Source organism: Ammospiza caudacuta, chromosome 3 (genome assembly GCF_027887145.1).
Source record: "Ammospiza caudacuta isolate bAmmCau1 chromosome 3, bAmmCau1.pri, whole genome shotgun sequence".
Classification (NCBI taxonomy): domain Eukaryota; kingdom Metazoa; phylum Chordata; class Aves; order Passeriformes; family Passerellidae; genus Ammospiza; species Ammospiza caudacuta.
In genome coordinates, this window is record NC_080595.1 from 37,119,721 (window position 1) to 37,138,277 (window position 18,557).

At 37.3% G+C, this 18,557-nt stretch overlaps 1 protein-coding gene across 1 annotated transcript in view; it reads right to left on the minus strand.

Moving 5' to 3' along the window:
- The window catches only part of SMYD3 (SET and MYND domain containing 3), a 379,837-nt gene that overhangs the window by 359,344 nt on the left and 1,936 nt on the right, over positions 1 to 18,557 (minus strand). The window lies entirely within an intron of this gene.

Here is an 18,557-nt window from a genome sequence, read left to right on the forward strand (position 1 = left end):
TTACATACATAGAAAGTGCTCTTCTTGAGATACTTTTTTGCACAACAAATCCTCTACCCTTGCTCTCTGTCGAGAAAGGTGATCTGTGCACGCTCTCACATCTCGCCCCTCCATCCCAGCCAACTGCAGCACACACGGTCCATTACACTGTTGGCCAGCGTGCTGCGCTGTGCCATCCCGCTCAAAATAAAGCACACACATCCCTCAGGCAAACTTCTCTGCTTAATGCTCCATCTCAGATACTTCAAACTCTGTATCTAACAGCCCTGCAAAACCCTGAGCAGAGGGGCTTAGCCCACCCTGAGCCTGATGGAATCCACCTTAACATGATGTCATTGTATTTCCTTCTATAAACTTCGTTAACAAAGCAAGTCATATTCCAACAAGAAAAATACCTAGGGAAAGAAACCTTTCAAAGTCTAAATAAAAGCATGAAGGCCCTAAGTAAGGAAGTATTTATTAAAGCCCCCACACTGGCATGAATTTCAATTCATGTAAGGTACAGTTACTGAGACCAACTGGGAGTAAGATCAAAACAGTAACAGTAGGAAAAAAACTTGTGTATTTGCATATCTTCAAATTCTTTTAAGTATCATCGATAGATCATTCTTTTAAAAATACCTGAAACAGATATCTGCCATAAATTAAAAACTACAAAAAGCACAACTTTGATTCTTATTTTAAATTTGCCTCATAGAGAATATTTATTAATTGCACTTATAAAATATACTGCTAACAAGCCTCTGCCACACAAAGTATTTAATATCCATGCAAAATTTACTACTTTCATCAAAGAAAAAATAAAATACACCTCCTAAAAATATGCTAAAGCCATATGACAAAAACTACACATTGTTTGCATATGAGAAATATTACAATCTTTAAAAGAATATATAAATACTTCAGACTGACTATGAATCTTGGAATTTTATGCATTTACTTGGAAGGGCTAACACAGTCATAGCAGCAGTTGTGGGATGCCTAGAAAGTCTGTCAAAATTTCTCATTTATAGTCACTATTGCACTTTCCATACTCTAAAGACTGATTACAAGTTTAAATCTGGTTTTTAAGGAAAAAAAGTCCTGCTTCGGTGGAAGAATGACCACATCAAAGACAGTCATTATGTTCTCACAAAGACAGCTTTCTTAATGAAAGGAATTAAGAAGAATACTTAATCTGAATAAATTTATTGCCCAAGACTAAATGTATTACCCAGGATTAATGTACTTAACTTGAAACAGAATTACCTTTTTTTCTTTTCCTACTATTATAAGTACACTCTTGAAAATGTCTTTATTTTGTAATTGCAGATGACCTTTCACAGTCTCAAGTCTGTTTTTTAAAGGCAGTGCTGTATTTGAAATATCAGTTGCACAACAAAAGAAATTCTAATATTTGGATACAAAGTTTTCTCTGGCAAACTGAAGCTGCCCTTTCTAAACCAGGAACTCCTTGTGGGATTCCAAACCTTGTCAGCCACCACACAGTGCTGTAAGGGCCACCAATACCCAAGCTGGTGATTAGCACCATAGAGGCTGCATCACTGTGTGAACACCTGACAAATAACTGGGCATCCGAGGGATGAAAACCCTACAATTTAGCAGTTAGAAGCAAAGTTCCTAACAGCAACAAAAGAGTAATTAGGGCTTTAAAAGAAATGCTATTCTTAGCATAGAACACTATTTTGGTCAGTCTACACTAGTTGAAATCTGAGTTTTATTCTAGCAAAACTACTAAACCATTTTGTGTTTTGGAACCAAACTAATCCAGTTTTCAGGCTCAAGATCCATAACTTAGGTATAGAGCTAAAGTTTATTTCTACCAGTTGTTTTCATCAGTTTCCAAAACATTCTGAATTTTGAACAAGTATGAAAATGCACTAATATATTGTACACATTTGAAAGTTACTGGTTTTGCTCAGAAGTAGACTTCTAACAAATACCGAACTCAAAGGTAACAGAGTTTGAAACTCAACCTTTACTTTTTATTGTATCTCACGTAAACCCCATACCAAAGAGTAACTGGAAACCATAGTCCAGATACTTCTCACTGCTTTGTGTCCTGCTGAGCACCCAAAAGCCAGGTGAAGTGCCATACTGCTGGCACCCAGCGAACAGCACAGCCTCACTGCTGACCTTATTAAAGCAATACCCTGCTGGTTTCTCCTGAGGAAGCCCTTATTCATTCATTTCAGCTACACAAAAAACAACGAGTTCACTGCTCAGAGGGTTTTGAAGAAACCAAAATTGTCTCCTCCAATGGGACCATTCCCATCATTCAGATCAGTAGACACACTGCATGTGATGGACTATGAATACAGATGACTCGTAGCTATTAACACATCTTGGAGAGCTCCCCATAATCTTTGAATAAATTTGCATGTATTGTCATTGATTTGGATTGGTCTGTAGGAGAGGACAACCATAGCATCAGCTTAGATAGCAATTCTAGTATCTAAAATCAGACATGAATTAACTACCAAAAAATTCATAAATAACTCTTGCGAAAATGGGATCCATGCAACATCAGAAACAGCTAAGGAAGTTGTAAAATAAAGACAATTTAACAAATAGACCCAGGACAAATTGTGTGTGATGTAGCCCAGATCCAACATCTAAAGGAAGTAAACTCCAATGTTCATGTATTAATTAAGAAGAAACAAAGCATGGTTTGCTCTGTTTCTTTTTTAGTACTACCAAGACAAAGTTTCTGGATAAGAGAGGAAAGCTTGAGGCTTTTAACCACATTGCACTGGATGGGAATGGGCAATAAAATGAGTGAGCCATCAATCTTACCCTGCCCTTGGGCCACCATTTGCTGCCAGGCTGCAAAGCCCTAGCCATGATGCATATACCCAGTTCTTCAGCTCCACTTAGTTCCAACAAAACAGGGTTTCTGAGACCTCCTGCAACCATTTCCTGTGTGTCATTCCTGCACAATCTACAGCAACACATTTTTCCCAGTGTTAGTCTTGAAGGCCAGCTGAAATTTCCTGTTGTTTCTGGATACTCCAGCCAGGCTGCAGAGGGGAAGGTTTGGTATGCAGAGTCTACCTCTACTTCATCAACAGCTCTAATTCACAAACATTTCTGGATGCAATTACAGGCAACTGGAAATCAGTGCAGTGAGCCAAGACAGATGCAGTGTTCACACTGTTCTGAAAGACAAGTAGCAGAATAAGATTTCCCTTGTCAATCCTGAAATAACACAGCACAGTGGAATGGCACAGGGTTGAAGGGTACACTGCAGTCCGGCTACTTCCAATAAAGATATTAGCGGGGTAGGGAGAGAGGTCTGTGCATCTTTGGGGCACACCTTTAAAGGACACAGGAAATAGAAGGATGCTTAGTACAGAAGGAGGTAATAATGTATTCTGCATTTTTGGTTCTATTTCATGTTAGGTTTTGGGATTTCTTTTTTTTTTTTAAATGGCATGTAATCTGGGGTGCCACTAGGCATGATGTAAGAGAGCTCATTATGACAGGTCCAGAAGAGGTAATATTCCATTGCTTACTAAAATTGGTCTGTTCTCTCAATAATCAAAACACAAGTTCATCTATCCTCTGCAGAGGCAACAGCAGTCTCATTTGGTTCCCCTTGGCTTTCAGTTTTTGAGCTTACTCTTCTGTGGACTCCTGCACCCCACAAACCTTTCCTTAAGATGCCAGGCACATTCTCTTTTAAAAACATATCTCCTTTTGCTCACAAATGTGATTGCTCTTGCATTATTTTAACCTAGGTTCCCCTACACTTCCAGAATGTTGCCAATTACAGATGAAAAACACTTCCCCCCTTTATAATTTACTAGTTAGCAACAGATGTCCTTCACCAGAATTGTTACCTTTTTTAATCATTTGTTTTTTTCAGAGTAGGATGCTACTTGTTACCACAGAAGAGCTGAAGAACACATGATGTTATTTCATGATGCAAACTAGTCTAAGGAAAATAGTTCTGAATTGCAAAGTTAAAACTAAATAAAAGTTCTGTCCTTCTCTATGGCATACTAATTTTTTTTTTTAAAGAATATATGACAACCTTGAAAAACGAACATCTTTTAACTACAACTGGCGCTGAATTGACTCTGGCAGAAGGTAAGACAGAACTCCTGCAACATTCAACTCCGTAAAATCCATACACATATAAGAGATCTGTGAGCAGAAAGAAAAACAGCTGGTGAAGTCTTTTTGTATCAAATCAATCTTTCCTCACACCAGTAAGTCACATGATCACATAACTGTTCCACTCTACTCTGTAAGCTTTAAATTAATTCTGAGCCCCCAAAACCATTTCACAGAAAATTCTGTAATCACTAAAATGATCACATAGAGACAAATGATGGGAAACATACTCAGTTATTCATAGCAACCACAGCTGATATATGAGATTTTGTACACAGCCTGTTACAACTGAACATGAAAGACTGTAATACCACCTAATTTTTGCTTAATAAAATCCACAATTTTTATTTATTTCATATAGCAACAGAATATGTAGATTTTATATCCTATCTCATATATCCCAAAGCAGGAGGGGTTTCAAGTAGAATCTGCACAGTTTTTTCAGAGCATAACCAATTCTTCATAATTCCAGTTCTTTGAAGTCATTTTGTTTCTCATTCAAATTCATCTCTTAGCTGGCAGAGTATTCAACAAATGCATCAATCATCAATAGCCAGACCAAAGAAATAATTATTTTTCAGCTAGGTACAGAGCTTTAGATGATAGTTAGTATCTACAGTAGTTTTAAACGCTTCAGCATAAGAGATTCCTGGTTTAAGACCCCAACAACTGAGCATCTGCTAGTCACAGAGAGACTCATAGTCATTGTTCACATTCTGCTAAACAATTCCCAATAAAAGAGATCTATCATTGGAAAATAATTTTTCATTTCAATGTTGACCATGCTTCCTCATTCACCAGACAAATAACCATTGAGCATTGAGAGTACATCTACATGTGGGGGAGAACCTGCAGATTAAAGCCAGTGTGTCTCAACACAAGGAACTGACCGCATCTTATCTGATCAATGTGATTGGAACCCTTCTTATCTTTCTGTTTTGAAAGTTCTTCTCCTTTCCCAGGGGGTTGGGTTTTTTCAGTAATTCTGCACAACTAATCTCCAGAACAATGTCAGCCATGCAGTGTCATAGGATGGGATCAACTATGAGGAAGGAACAAAGATACTTAAGGACAACTGCTATCAATAGTTACTCTGTTACTATGAGTAGTAAAATAGAAAATTTATCAAAATCTTCACCTGCGGTTAGAAATGAAAAAAAATGGGCACATCAAAAAACATAAATCATCTCTTCTCAGCATTAGGATATTTAATATGCCAACATTCCGAGAAACATTCTAATACTTTTTGATAGCAAAAAGGATCCACATTTTTGTATCAAAAGTGTTGTACAGAATAGTTCATAAAAGCAGGAGGGGAAAAAACCCTCACAAAGAAATCTTCCTGTACATAAATCAGGCCTTAAAATTCAAACTTTATTTTCTAAGCAAAATCCAAATCCACAGTCCAAGTTTTAATTGGCAGTAACTTTAGCAAATTAATTGTTTAAAGATCCTACAGTTCTGAAAAATGCTGCAGGCTTACTTTTAGGTCTTCTGCAAATAAGAGGAGAAGAACTTAAGAGGGAAAAGGAAAATGTTGAAGGGTTATATAAAAAAAAGGCAACTCCAAAATATATAGAGATCTAAAGGATTTCTTTTTCTTGTGCTAGGCATGTGAAATGCACATTTCACTTGTACTGTAACAGATGTTCCAAGTTCTCATGTATTCTTGAAGTATAATTTTCCAATTCGTTGCAGCATCTTATAGAAATGAAATGGCAAAAGTAAGCATTCATTTCCTGAAACTAGAGTTCAAATATTGATTAGGTCAGAAATGAAGTGAAACAGCTCAGTCCTACAAGATAACCCACCTCCTGTACCTTATGTCAATGTCCATCCCTTCAGCAGGAGCGGACACACCTAAACACCTCCTAAGGTCAGAGCTTGTGTTCACTGAGAATAGAAAGTTACAAATCACATTCTTGCTGGGAAATCTGATTTCAACTGCAAAAATATCTTTAAAATATAGCATAATATCAAATTTCAGATTAGCCAAAGCACGTGGAAGCATCAACCAAACTTAGCGTTGAAGAACACCAGCTCCTATTCTATTGGAGACACATAAGAGCACTTTGGCTATCTAGAAAACAAAACCAAAGTATCATGAAGCTGCAGTTAAATTTTGGTGAATTTCTCTTGCTTTTCTAGCTGTTGGCCTTTTGCAAGTGGGTGATTTGTCCTTTTTTTAAATTTTAAACTTATCTCCACAGAGAAATTCAACATCTGTCAAGAAAGATGGAGTTGCCTAAGTCTTACAGCCTAACTAAACACTGTTTCTGTGTCTGGCACCAATTTTTTAATGATCATCTTTTCAGTGAAACTGAGCATGCAATTAAAAAACCTAATCACACTACTAAGACTTTTTAGACAAATTAGCTTTTTTAGTGTTAAGTATTTAAAGTGAGTTTAGGAACAATGTTAGTCAAATGCAAGTTTAAATTGTCAATTAGATTTAAAAAAAGCAAAACAGAATAGTGCTTTTGCACAACATAGAAAAGCAATATAATTCTGGATATTTGTTGGTTTAGGCTTAAGGTTTTTTCCTACAATTAAGGTTATTGTAAATTAGGCTTTCTCCAGGCATATTTTAAAGTCCCAAACATACCTATTCACTTCTTCAAACTATATTAATCCTCTTGAATGTTCATTCCCTGGGCTGCTGCTACCTGTGTTCACCAGAAACAGCTTCTCTGCACAACATCCTGGAAAAATGCTTCGTCTTATTGTGATACAACTTTGTTTACACAACAAACCAGGACACATCCGCCCTCTCTTTGGAAACATTTTGGATGTGGAGGCCCCAAAAAAAAAAACCACAAGGCACAGAGGGCCTTGGTCACTGGTGAAACCCCAACAGCTGAATTCAAGTGGTGAAAGGAAAGCACAGCTCCTGAAGACAGGGCCAGGCTCTGCTTGGAGCAGGTAATGCAAAAGCAACGTGGAGCACCCAAACCCCACACCCAGCAGCACCATCACACACGACCTAAATAGCACTTGGGGGGTTTAAAGCAAAGCACAGGGGCAGCAGCTGCACTGACATCCCCCAGCATAATTCAGCAGTTTGGTCTTTCAGTGCGAGGAGAAGGGACATTTGCTTCCAAGCCACTGCTGAAACAGGCCAAGGAACAAGACTGAGTAATGGCAAAGCATCCCTCCTCATGGACAGTTCTATAGGAACTACAGCCACATCAACACACAGAGTTTATGCTGTGCACATTTCAGGGTTGATTTTCTGTCAATGAGGCTTTGTCAACACAATTATGCAAAAGATGAAAAACTAGTACAAAGCAAGAAGGGAGTCCAAATGTTTTTAATGTTTTTCCAGTAACTGCTATGACATCTTTAAAACAGAAAAAGATGTAACTTGTATTTGAAGGGTTCCTCCAAAAGCCTGATATTGAAGCCAACACTGTACAAAGCTTTGTGGTAAATCTCATTAAGTAACAGGTCTATTTGATGGCCTGCCACCACCATATTACCTTGCACAGAGTGCCAGCAGTAACTGCACTGCTTTAGTGGAAACTTGTTTCCTCAAATGCACACCATATTTATTTGCTAAATATAACCTCAGAAACTTTAAAATAAAAATCAAGAAGAAGAAATGAATGGATTTTTTAAATTAATTTAATCTAAAATTTGTTGGAAAATAACTTTGCCAAATTAAAATCTAAATTTTTTAAAGACTGTTCAAACATATTTTTTTATTTATTTCCACTATGAGATGGGTTTAGGAGAACATAATTCTCCTAATTAAAAGTAACTCAGATTTTTTTTTATTGCTTAAGAATGATACCTATGCATAAAAAGAAAACACACCCAAACAAAAAAAGCATTTTTGGAAATTACCAATTCTAGGAGTCATAAAAGCTGAACAAAATTTAAACCTTTTTTCTGTCTTTATTCTAATAGAACATAACTGCAGGGGTCAGTCCACAGAGCTTTTATTCTTCCTCATTGTGAGCTCACATGCCCAACAGCAGTAAAGAGGAGATACACATGTCAAGGACAGACTTTATTTCATAGGTACAAGCCTAGGAAAAACTGGTGGTCATTAATTTTCACCAGTAAGAATGAATACTAAGGACTCACCACAAGGTAAGGACAAAACACCTGTTTTACTACAAGTTTGTGGTAAAATTGGAGGCATTTCAAATCTGAGAGAACTTTTGCTTGCAGAATGGGGCACAATGGCAGGGGAGGAGAAGGTTTCTGCTGTGTAGTCCTGGGAGAATGCACAGCCTGGAATGACATTCTTAAACCTACAACCACTGATTAAACATTGTCTTAAGGCAAAAATTCTAAACAATGCACTTAAGCATGCATTACAGTTTGTAGCTAAGTTATTATCTGCAATAAACTGATAACCATTCATTAACTTCTGAGCATAGGAGACAACTGGCAAGTTATTTCATGCCTCAAAGAATTTACAACAAAAGGGAGGCAAACACACAGTGCAGGTGACTTTGTACTGGGAAAATAAAATGAATATTTAAAAATGCCATTACCTTCAAGCTGTAGAATGGATTGACATGGAGATGTTCCAACAAATGCATTTATAAAATTGATTCTGAATCCTTATGTGTTATAAGCAGAAAAGTAAGTATAGCCTTTCAATTAATATCAAACAGCTATTAGTAAAGTACTTTCTAGTGGAAATTAATTTTAATATTAAGGCCTATATGAACAAGTACCAAATACGTGCTTCACAAGTAACCCTAACTACAAGGGTCATAAAATAGTATGGGTACAGACAGATACAGCCTGCAAGACTCCATGGGGGGAGGTTAAAAAGAAGATATGAACATTAAAAATTAATAAGTTTACAGCGCAGTGGTTCTGAACACACATATTCCCAAAGTCACAACTTCCAAGGCAATCTCTAAGGACAAGATCTTTGGCTCCACAGTAATTTCTAACGCACTTGGGTGTTCTGTAAATTATTTCATCTGCCTCAAAGCAGATTAGGGGAAGGAAAGCTGCAGCAGTGACCAGAGCCCTGTGTCAGCTCCCCACAAAAAAAGCCAAACATCGCTGCATTCTGTGCACACCAAACACTGACATTGCTGAGAGCTACTTGTTCAAAGACAAAATATGTCCTTTAATAATTCAACTCCCCCTGAGACTCAAGACGAGATAAGAGGCTAACACCAACTTTGAAACAGGATATTCAGAACTGCAGGTAACATCCATGTTCATTGGTACAGACCATAATACACCTGATGTGCTTTTCTACCAACCACCCCGACGGCAGGATGAAAACAGCCCCAGGCTCTCCAGCCACATGCCTTGCACTGAGGCTTTCATCTCACAGCCCTCCTGACCAAATAAAAGACAACTTTCTACTGCCTAGCTCTAAATCCAGCAGCCTCCACACCAGTTTGCCAAGTTCATAGAGATCTTTTCAATTAAAAAAAAATAGTCTATTCAAACCATTTTTACCCTCTCCATAAGATGTTTTTCAACTTTTGGAAATTGAAATCTTGTACAGAAATTATCAACCTCTTCCCAGTCCTGTATTTTCCTTGTCATTTAAAAAAATGTTCCCATGAGTCACACAAAGAGTCATAGCCATGTAACTTTCCAGAGAAAACTAGGACTTCAGGTCTCACCTTTCCAAATCTGAGATTTTTACACAAAAATCGGAAAGCATTTTTCATAGGTTTTCATGCCATAAAGATATTGTTAACTTCAGCTTCCATCTGCTAATTTTTTTCTTTGTTGTGGTAATTGATTTATACTAGAATATCATTCATAGCAGACAACTACTTTAAAAAACTGTTGTGTTCTTCCCTTTTGATCAGTTTTCCCCAGAAATAGTTAACATCTCTTCTGCTATGAGCAGCTCTCCAGGTTATGTCTCCTGAGTCCATTTCAAGTAAACAATTTCTCACACTGACATTTTCTTTAGTCTGTTGTAATTCACATTCCACTGGCCTCTACTGTTCCATCTATGGTATCAGTTAAGCAGCATTTTTTTTTCCCACACAAAAACTTTCTTTTTGCAAAGGACAAGCAAGTTTCACAGCTTTTGAAACTGAAAGGAATAATCATAATATCCAGCAAATTTCATGGGCCATAAAGTTTTGCATGGCAAAGCTTTCAGCTCTGGCACAATTCGGATGTATTTTACCAATTTTAAAAAGCCATGTTAAATGTTAATTCCAAGTATACTCATAAACCTGTTGGTGTTGGACTGTTTCCTAGTGGTACCATTAAATTTATAGCAGATATGCTTTCAGCTGCCTATAATCACTTTTAAGATTCTTCAAGTGGGTTAAGGCCAAATATTGCCCTTAAAGTGATATAGAAACATATAATTTAAATAATTTTATTTGACACACTATCTTCTAAATACATGGGTGACTGCAATAAACCTCAAACCTCTCTCAAACAGGTAATCTAGGAAAGATCTTAAATTTAACCAACAAAAGAAAGTCTCTAATCCTCCAATTCTGTATCTGAACTGCGAGGTTATCCTTCATATGTTGTGCTCCTCATACATGCATTAAAATATACACATCAGCTGACAGTATCTTTAGTTTTATACATGAGCAAGACATTTAACAAAAGAGGTGAGCACAGCCATTCTTTGATTTTATTGACTCCTCCTCTCCTAAGCTGTGTCCAATGTCCATGTAGAAGAAAGGAGAAAAATGACAACCAGTCCTTGCAAGTGGGTTGTGACAAGTAATGTGATATGTACTATTGCAAAGGGAATTTCTAAAAATGCAGTGAACAGCACCAGAGAATGATAAATGCTTCCTGAAATACCAAAAAAAAAACAAAACCAACACTACCAAAATAAAATCTTGAAAACTCCAGTAGCTTCCAAATCAATGAAAAATTAGTTGAATATATAATTTGGCACACACATACCAAATTCCACACATTCACTTATTTTTTATCCTAAATTCTATAAGGGGCATTAACTCAGCACTAATGACTCAAACCTGTGCCATATTTTATATACATGTAACAGGATTCTCCTGTCAATACACTTTTCAATAGAAACATGAACCCAGTAAAACAGCCCCATGCCAAATTTTCACAAAGTTTTCAGATGGGTCTTATTATTTTGCATACAACGCTCAGCAAGTTTGTACCCCTTACAGAATTTCATTTAAAACTGAATTTAAGTAGTTTTGACATATCAGAACACAGAATAAAGCAGTAATCACATAAAACAGCCAGTGCAATTCAATCAAAATTACTGCTGAAGCAGCAAAGGGTATTAATTGGCAGCAAAATCCACATATAAGTACACAGACTGACTACATGTCTAATAAAATACTAGATATCCACTGGAAGTGGCAAGATTAACTTCTTTCAGCACTGGGTTGCTAACTAAGAGCCTCTATAACTTTTCTGCTATTTTTATACCTGTCACTCTTTTTTTAGTGCTCATCAGCACAATTAATCTACTTTCTTAGCCACAGAAAAGGACATTCTATAGTAAGACATACTTACCTAAGTATGATGTGCTTATTTTGAGGAAGAAAACCAAAATTAAAACAAACAAACAGAAGAGCCAACATAATACTGTGAAGGCTCTTACTGGTGATAAAATACACTTCATTGCTGTATCTGTTTTACACCTGATACTGTACATATCTTGTGTGGATTACTGCACAGCCTCTTTCTCCTGGGGCAAAGGCTTCAGATAAATCAATCATCACATACTGAGTTTCATACAGTGTTTCAAGAAATTGTTTCCATGGCTATTCCACCTGTTGTGCAGGAATATCAACTACTATGACTGTTTTAATATGACAGGTGGATAAAATTCATAAATAGCTGAATAGCCAGTGTCATTTGCTAAACCAACATAGATGCTTATGACCATAAATCTCTGAAGTGGTTTTCTCTCCCACTTCATTTTTTTCTTTTAAATCTTTCAATCTGTTTTTGCTCTTTCAGAAATCTGGACTAAGATACTTTCAACAGCTGGAGGACTTGGAGTCAATATACCACAGAAATCAAAGCCAGCTACACAAAGTACAAACCCACAGCAACATTCACTCAATTCTTAAAATATGTGTATCCAGAGTTTGATCAAAAAAAATCTTAACTTTTTTCCAAATGAAATTAAAGTGTAGTGTACTAGCCTGGCATAAACTTTCTCATCCCATCCAATATTCAATAAAGATTTCAAACACAATGATCTGCAAGGTGGAATTTATTTCTCACACACAAGGTACATAGAAATGGAGGAGATAAAATTTATGAGACATACTTTTATACACAGCAAGTCTTCCTTGGTACGCCACTTATCTCAGAAGGAGCAGCAGGCTCTACTTCTGTGATGGAAAACAGCCATCAACCCACAAAAAGAAGAAAAGGGTCATAGTTTATCTTATCAGGGAGGAGTACTTAACACAACAGGGAATGAAAGGGAAAATAAAAACAAACAAACACCACAAAAACACAAACAAACAAGAAAGCCTCCACCAAGATAGCACTCCAGTTTGAACCTTTATGTTAAAGTGAGCTGCTTTCAAGCTCTTGACCAATAAATGAAAAGACGTTTCTGCTCAAGAAGCACAAAATACACTGAATAAGTATTTTACCCTGAGAAACACAGACAGTTTATTTCACACTCAGTATTTCCTGAGACAAATCCTTCCTCCCTGAGGACCATTCTTCACTAAACATCTCAACTTCTTTCTCCCTATTCTATCATGCTCCTTCCCACTACCAAGAATGTCATCACCAAAGAGGTTGTCTTTTCAGGTCACCAGTGCACACTCCAAGCAGTTCAATTAGACATTTGAATTACATTGTATATATGAGCCATATTTGGGTGAATTGTAAGAAGAGGTTTACAGTTTGTAAGACTGATTTTACTTCCTCTTTTTATTTAGTGATGATCTTTTACTCCTCTTCTGTACTTCTACATCTTCTGTGATTCTGAGATCATAACCACTCCTAATCACACCCTCATAAGTGGTGATCAACACACTTGCTGGCTTTTTTGCTTTGAATGCTTAAACCAGATGACACAGGCAGCACACAAACACTACATGAACAGCCAGGGCAAGCCCGCCCTGCGTGAAGCCAAAATTGTGTTTCCTACCTTATAAGAAATACACGGACTGACTACATGATTGAAACATGCCTTGGTAAAGAAATGAGGGTGGGGTATCACGGTCCAGGACTAGGCTGGATTACAAGGCAGAAAACATTGCCCTCAACACTAACAAGCCAGTCAATCCTGCACATCTGAAAGCCCTACTTCTCCTAAAGACATCCATAAGAGCTCAGAAATTCTTCTAACCGTCCTTCTTGGAGTTTCATCTTTAGCTACAGCAGACTAAAGGCCAGCTACTATCAGACTGCACAGCCCTGACCATCAGACCTTGACCCCTGTTCAATGGCCGCTTCAGCTCTATTTCCCCAGCAATAAGCTGATTCAAGGGCACTGACACTTTTCTACTTTGGTAGAGTATGTTTTCTGCCAGTTCATTTCTCTGCACCAGTTTATCATAGGCCATATGAGCAGCAAAGTGCCAGATGAGAAGCAGAAGGGGCAAGCAGGAAGGACAGCAAGGACACAGGGGAGCTTTTCCAGCAGCTCCTAGCCAGTACATCAGGTAAGTTGTCAAGCAGATCCATAACCCACTTCAAAACATGAACAGCTGGGGCGGAGAGATGTGCAGAAAATTCTATCAGCCTCACCCATTTAATTTAGGAAAACTCAAAACAGATGTTGCAACTGGTTCTGAAGACAAGATTCTTCAAGGGAAAACAGCATCATTCCATACAGGCAAAAGCACAGAGTGGCTTTGGAGGACACTTAGTGGAAGCAACCACTAACAATTCATGAATTCCAATACTTATGTGCAAGATATCAGTAACAGTTCTTAAAGAATTTAAACAATAAATTCCTAATGCAGTACAAAACTTTGAGCAATTTTCACATAATTAAAAACTTTGGGAAATATCTGGAACTAATTGTGTTGTTACATTACCTAGAGATTACCATATTTTAATCACTCATGTTTTTCCCTTCTAGTGCTGATTATCATTTTGTACTTGCACAATTAGAGTTCAACCTAAGGAAATGCATACTAAAGACAATCCAATCCACAAACTTATTTTCATCATTTTATCAATAACCACAAGCAAAGAGTATTTATGCATAGCATATTAATATTTTACAACTTTAATATTAGGGACTGCACCATGCAGAACAGAAATACAGTATCAGGTGTGCATTGCAGATACACAGCAAAACCTAAATTGAGTAAAATCCACAAGAATGCTACAACTTAAATGGTCAGTCACAGCTTGACAGGACAACAATTTTGATACCATACTTTTCAAATTAAAGAGCAGTATAAGCATGAAAATTGTATACATAAAATCCCAACACAGTAATAGCTTTAGGGCCCTTTAAAGCATGTCTAAAATTTTCATTTTCCATGAATGACAGGTATGGCAATAAAAACTCTTGGCCTGGGAGAATTTATTTTTAACAATGCCTCTCCCTTTTCTATTTCTCCTATTATTAACAAGAGCAGAGCCAGGTTGGCAGCAGCAGACATGAACAACAGTCTCAAGACCACAAGGCAGGGGAGGAAGTGAAGGAGATTAGCACTGACCCATATATTACCTAAAGCAACCCCAGAGTATCCAAAGCAGTGAAGAGGCACCAACTGAAGGCCAAAATACTATGCAATGAAAAGAAGGGTTTACAGCTAACAGAACCTGAATTACATTCTCAAAACAAGCCTCCAGGATAAATAAACAGTCGGTCAAATGCACCTACCAAGGGATATTGCTAACAGTAACACACCAAACTTCTGACACACTAAAAGGAGCGCTGTGAGGGAAGTAAACCAAACCAACAGGCAGGCCAGGACAACAACTTAGGAATGCTATCCTGGATGCCAGAGCTTCCATCTTTCCCCTACTTCAACCTGACTCCAAACAGAAGGAATGGGAGATGGACATAATTTCTGCTCCAGACCTTCTCTGGACAGGACAGTGAAGGAAAGCACAGTCCATGTCTTCACTCTCTCTCACAGAAGACTTTCTGGCAGCATAGGACAGCAGCCTGAAAGCCACTTCTATGGCTCCAGCTGGCATGAGGGCAGAACAAAAAACATTTCTATACTGCTCTTCATAAAGTTGCTTCAACAATGCTGCCTTTTTTCAGACAGCCATCCAGCTACAGAGAGAAATGTTACTGGTGGTGGTGGTGTTCAATTTCTCAGGTCTTGGGAAACATTCTCACAAATGCACACAGCACCTGAAATTATGATACTTTGTATAGCTTCTGTCTCACATATAATTTGTTTCACGAGCTTTGCTCTTAGTTCACGCTTCAGGTATTTCAAGAGTCAGTGCTGCAATTTCACCCCTGTCAGGGTGCTCCATCAAATTATAGCATATTATTCCCAGGATTATCCTATCCTGGAAGCACAAAAACATAATTGCTCCTAATACTTACAATGTGATTAATAATATTTTTTATATTCCTCTACTCCATAAGAAATTATGCATCTTGAAAACTACTGGAACTCTGTCTAGAATTTTGACTGGCACTGAAGAGACACCAAATACATCATATATCTCACATTTTAAAAACCTTATTGACTTGGCACCAAGCCATGCTGACCAACTTTATTCATTTATATAATAAGTTTAACAATTATATTCTTACATATCTTTAAGGAATTTTAAAACATTGTTCCATTCTATAAACAACCATGGAAATACAATATTCTACAGGAAGGAAAAAACCAAAACATCTTTTTATACAAGCAAACTATAAAACATCGACATTTGGATATTGTTTTATATTTAAAGAACTATAATACTTAACTATCTTCATTTGATGACAACTGATAAAAAGTCAAAGAATGCATCATCAAGTACTCATTTTCCACACTCTAGAATCCCTGTAGAACAAAATATATGTATACAAGAACACCTTGAGCAACAAAACAGGGTGTTTTCAATAAGTTAGCCTAAATTTAAATCTATTTCTGTATTAACCAGCAACAGAAGTAATTTTCAGATATAAATACAGAGGCAATGTAGCTTTTACAGCCTTGTGCATTACTCAAAGTCGCACATATGCTAAACATCAGACAAAAAAGAGCATCCATCAGCTTGCACCTAATCACCCAGCAAAGCTGGAAGCAGCAGAACTCAGGGGCTGTGCTGAAAGAGACTCCCTGTTTGGGGCCTAAGGAAGCATCTCAGCTATTGGTGAATGACAGAACCTTCATGGAGAAACTCCCATTGCTGAAAAGCCAAAATAATGAGCTCCTCTCCCCTCTTGATCTCCCTGCTGCAGTGTGAAAAGGGTACACTTGAACAGCTAACAACCAGCTCTCCTCAGGCAGAACCACACAACTCTAAGCCACACAGGATCACAAAATCACAACCATCCCCCGGTCACTCTCTGAGTCAAATCCTGCTTCTCTCCACTTAAAAAATTCCATACCATGGTTAAAACTTAACTGTATTTTTGTACCTTCGGGCTGCCAGTAACTTTGACACTCCACATTCTAACAATAGTATGCCAACTTTCATGGAGATGAAATAACTCAATGTTGTCGTAGTAGCAGTGATTGTATTAGTAGAAACAATAATAACAAAGCAGCCAAATTAAGAGTGTGTCAATGCTGAAGACAAGGACTGAATGTAAAGGTGTTTCCATTTGGCTTTTTTTAAATCAGGTGAAATCAAGGAAGGAGCAGACAATTGCTGTCCTGTGTTTAGTGTACTGTAATCACCCAACTATTCAGCTTGGTTATATTTCCCATACTGCAACAATGTTTGCAGTCTCATCTAGCTTATCACCACTCCTAACTTTTTTTTTCCCCTTTTTAAATATGTTTAAAAAACTTATAGTCATTCAAAAACACATTCATACTTCCCCTTAACCCACTTCCAGAGTCTGAACCTCTGACCTTACCCAAACAAGAAACACTAATGCCTTTTATTTCATAGTCTACACATAATGTTATTCATTACTTATTTTCATATATTCATTTCCCTCAAAGGTATAAATGTTAAAGCACTTTGAAATAGGATGGTGCTCTCTTTCCCCACTTTTTCTGAGACTCAGATTCTATAAAGTTTGCTTGCTTGCTCCTAAGTATCAACTAAGACTTAAATATTCTTGCAGTGGATTCTTCTAACTACAAGGCATAACAGAAATGTTTTGTGAAAAGCAAACAAACACCAAAGATATCACTGACTTTCACTTAATTTTGATACCCCATCTATAAAAAGCTGGGTATATCTTCAATTCAAAATCTGAGAGTCAAACCAACATTAAAGAGGTATTAAAGCATGGAAGAACCCATAAAGAATTTTTTTTTTCCTCTTACTAATTAAAAGTTATTTTCTGTTGCATTCCCAAGGAAATTGTTGGAAAAAGATGCTGGCCATTCAAATTTTGTCACACTATAAATACTCTTCCAAAAGATGTACCATCATGCAAAACATCATGTTTTTCTCACACTGATTCCATAGAAATACACACTGCCACCACTCTATCAAAACTTGTATTTCAGAGCAAATCTTTATTATGTATCCTATTTCAGGGCAGGTTTTTTTATCATTTCTAACAGAATACCATTCAAACAGCTACACTATCGTATTAAACCATCTACAGCAGAGCATTTCAGCCCAGCCTTGTATAAAGAAAACCAACATGAACCTCTTCATTGGAAAACACAAGGTTCCATTTGAAGTAAGAAATCACAAAAGGGGAGACAGTGACAAAAATCTGCCATCTGCACTACATACGACAGACCTAAAAACAATGACTGAAAAATTTATTGTCACTATAAAAACAGTACTAACAGCCCAGTAAAATAAGGAAGGGCTCAATCTTTCTACTATTAGATGCACTAAGTATATATATATATGTATACGTGTGTGTGTATATATATGTATGTTCTTGGATATAAATACTTCAGCACTTTAAATCCACAATAATATCCACTTTAATTGAGGCAAGACTAAGCAGAACTACTGCACTATCTGTGCTTTCCTTTCTAAAACAGAGCAGCAAACTGCCCCCAACAGCCAACCTTACCCTGCTTTGGTACATCAGACCCTTGCTGTAGGACCTTGGCCCAGGTCACGGAGTAAGTCAGCACTGTCAAAAGCCTGCGACCCCAAATCCTGGCAAGACCACGCTGCCTCTCAGCAGGCAGTCCAGAAGGAAAATACTCTGCACTTCCCTACCCATCTTCTAGTTCACCCAGCACTTCTCATACAGCCTAAAACTGCATCAAACAATAATCACTACTACAAGCAGAGGCAAAAGTACAGAATTACACATCAGTGTAAAGCCTCAAACACTAATTGCATCTATAAAAGGATTGCTAAAACACTAAATAAACGTCAAGAACTAGACTTTTTTTCAATTTGTGTTCCTGTACTGCCACCTAAAGATCAGAGTGAAAAACAGG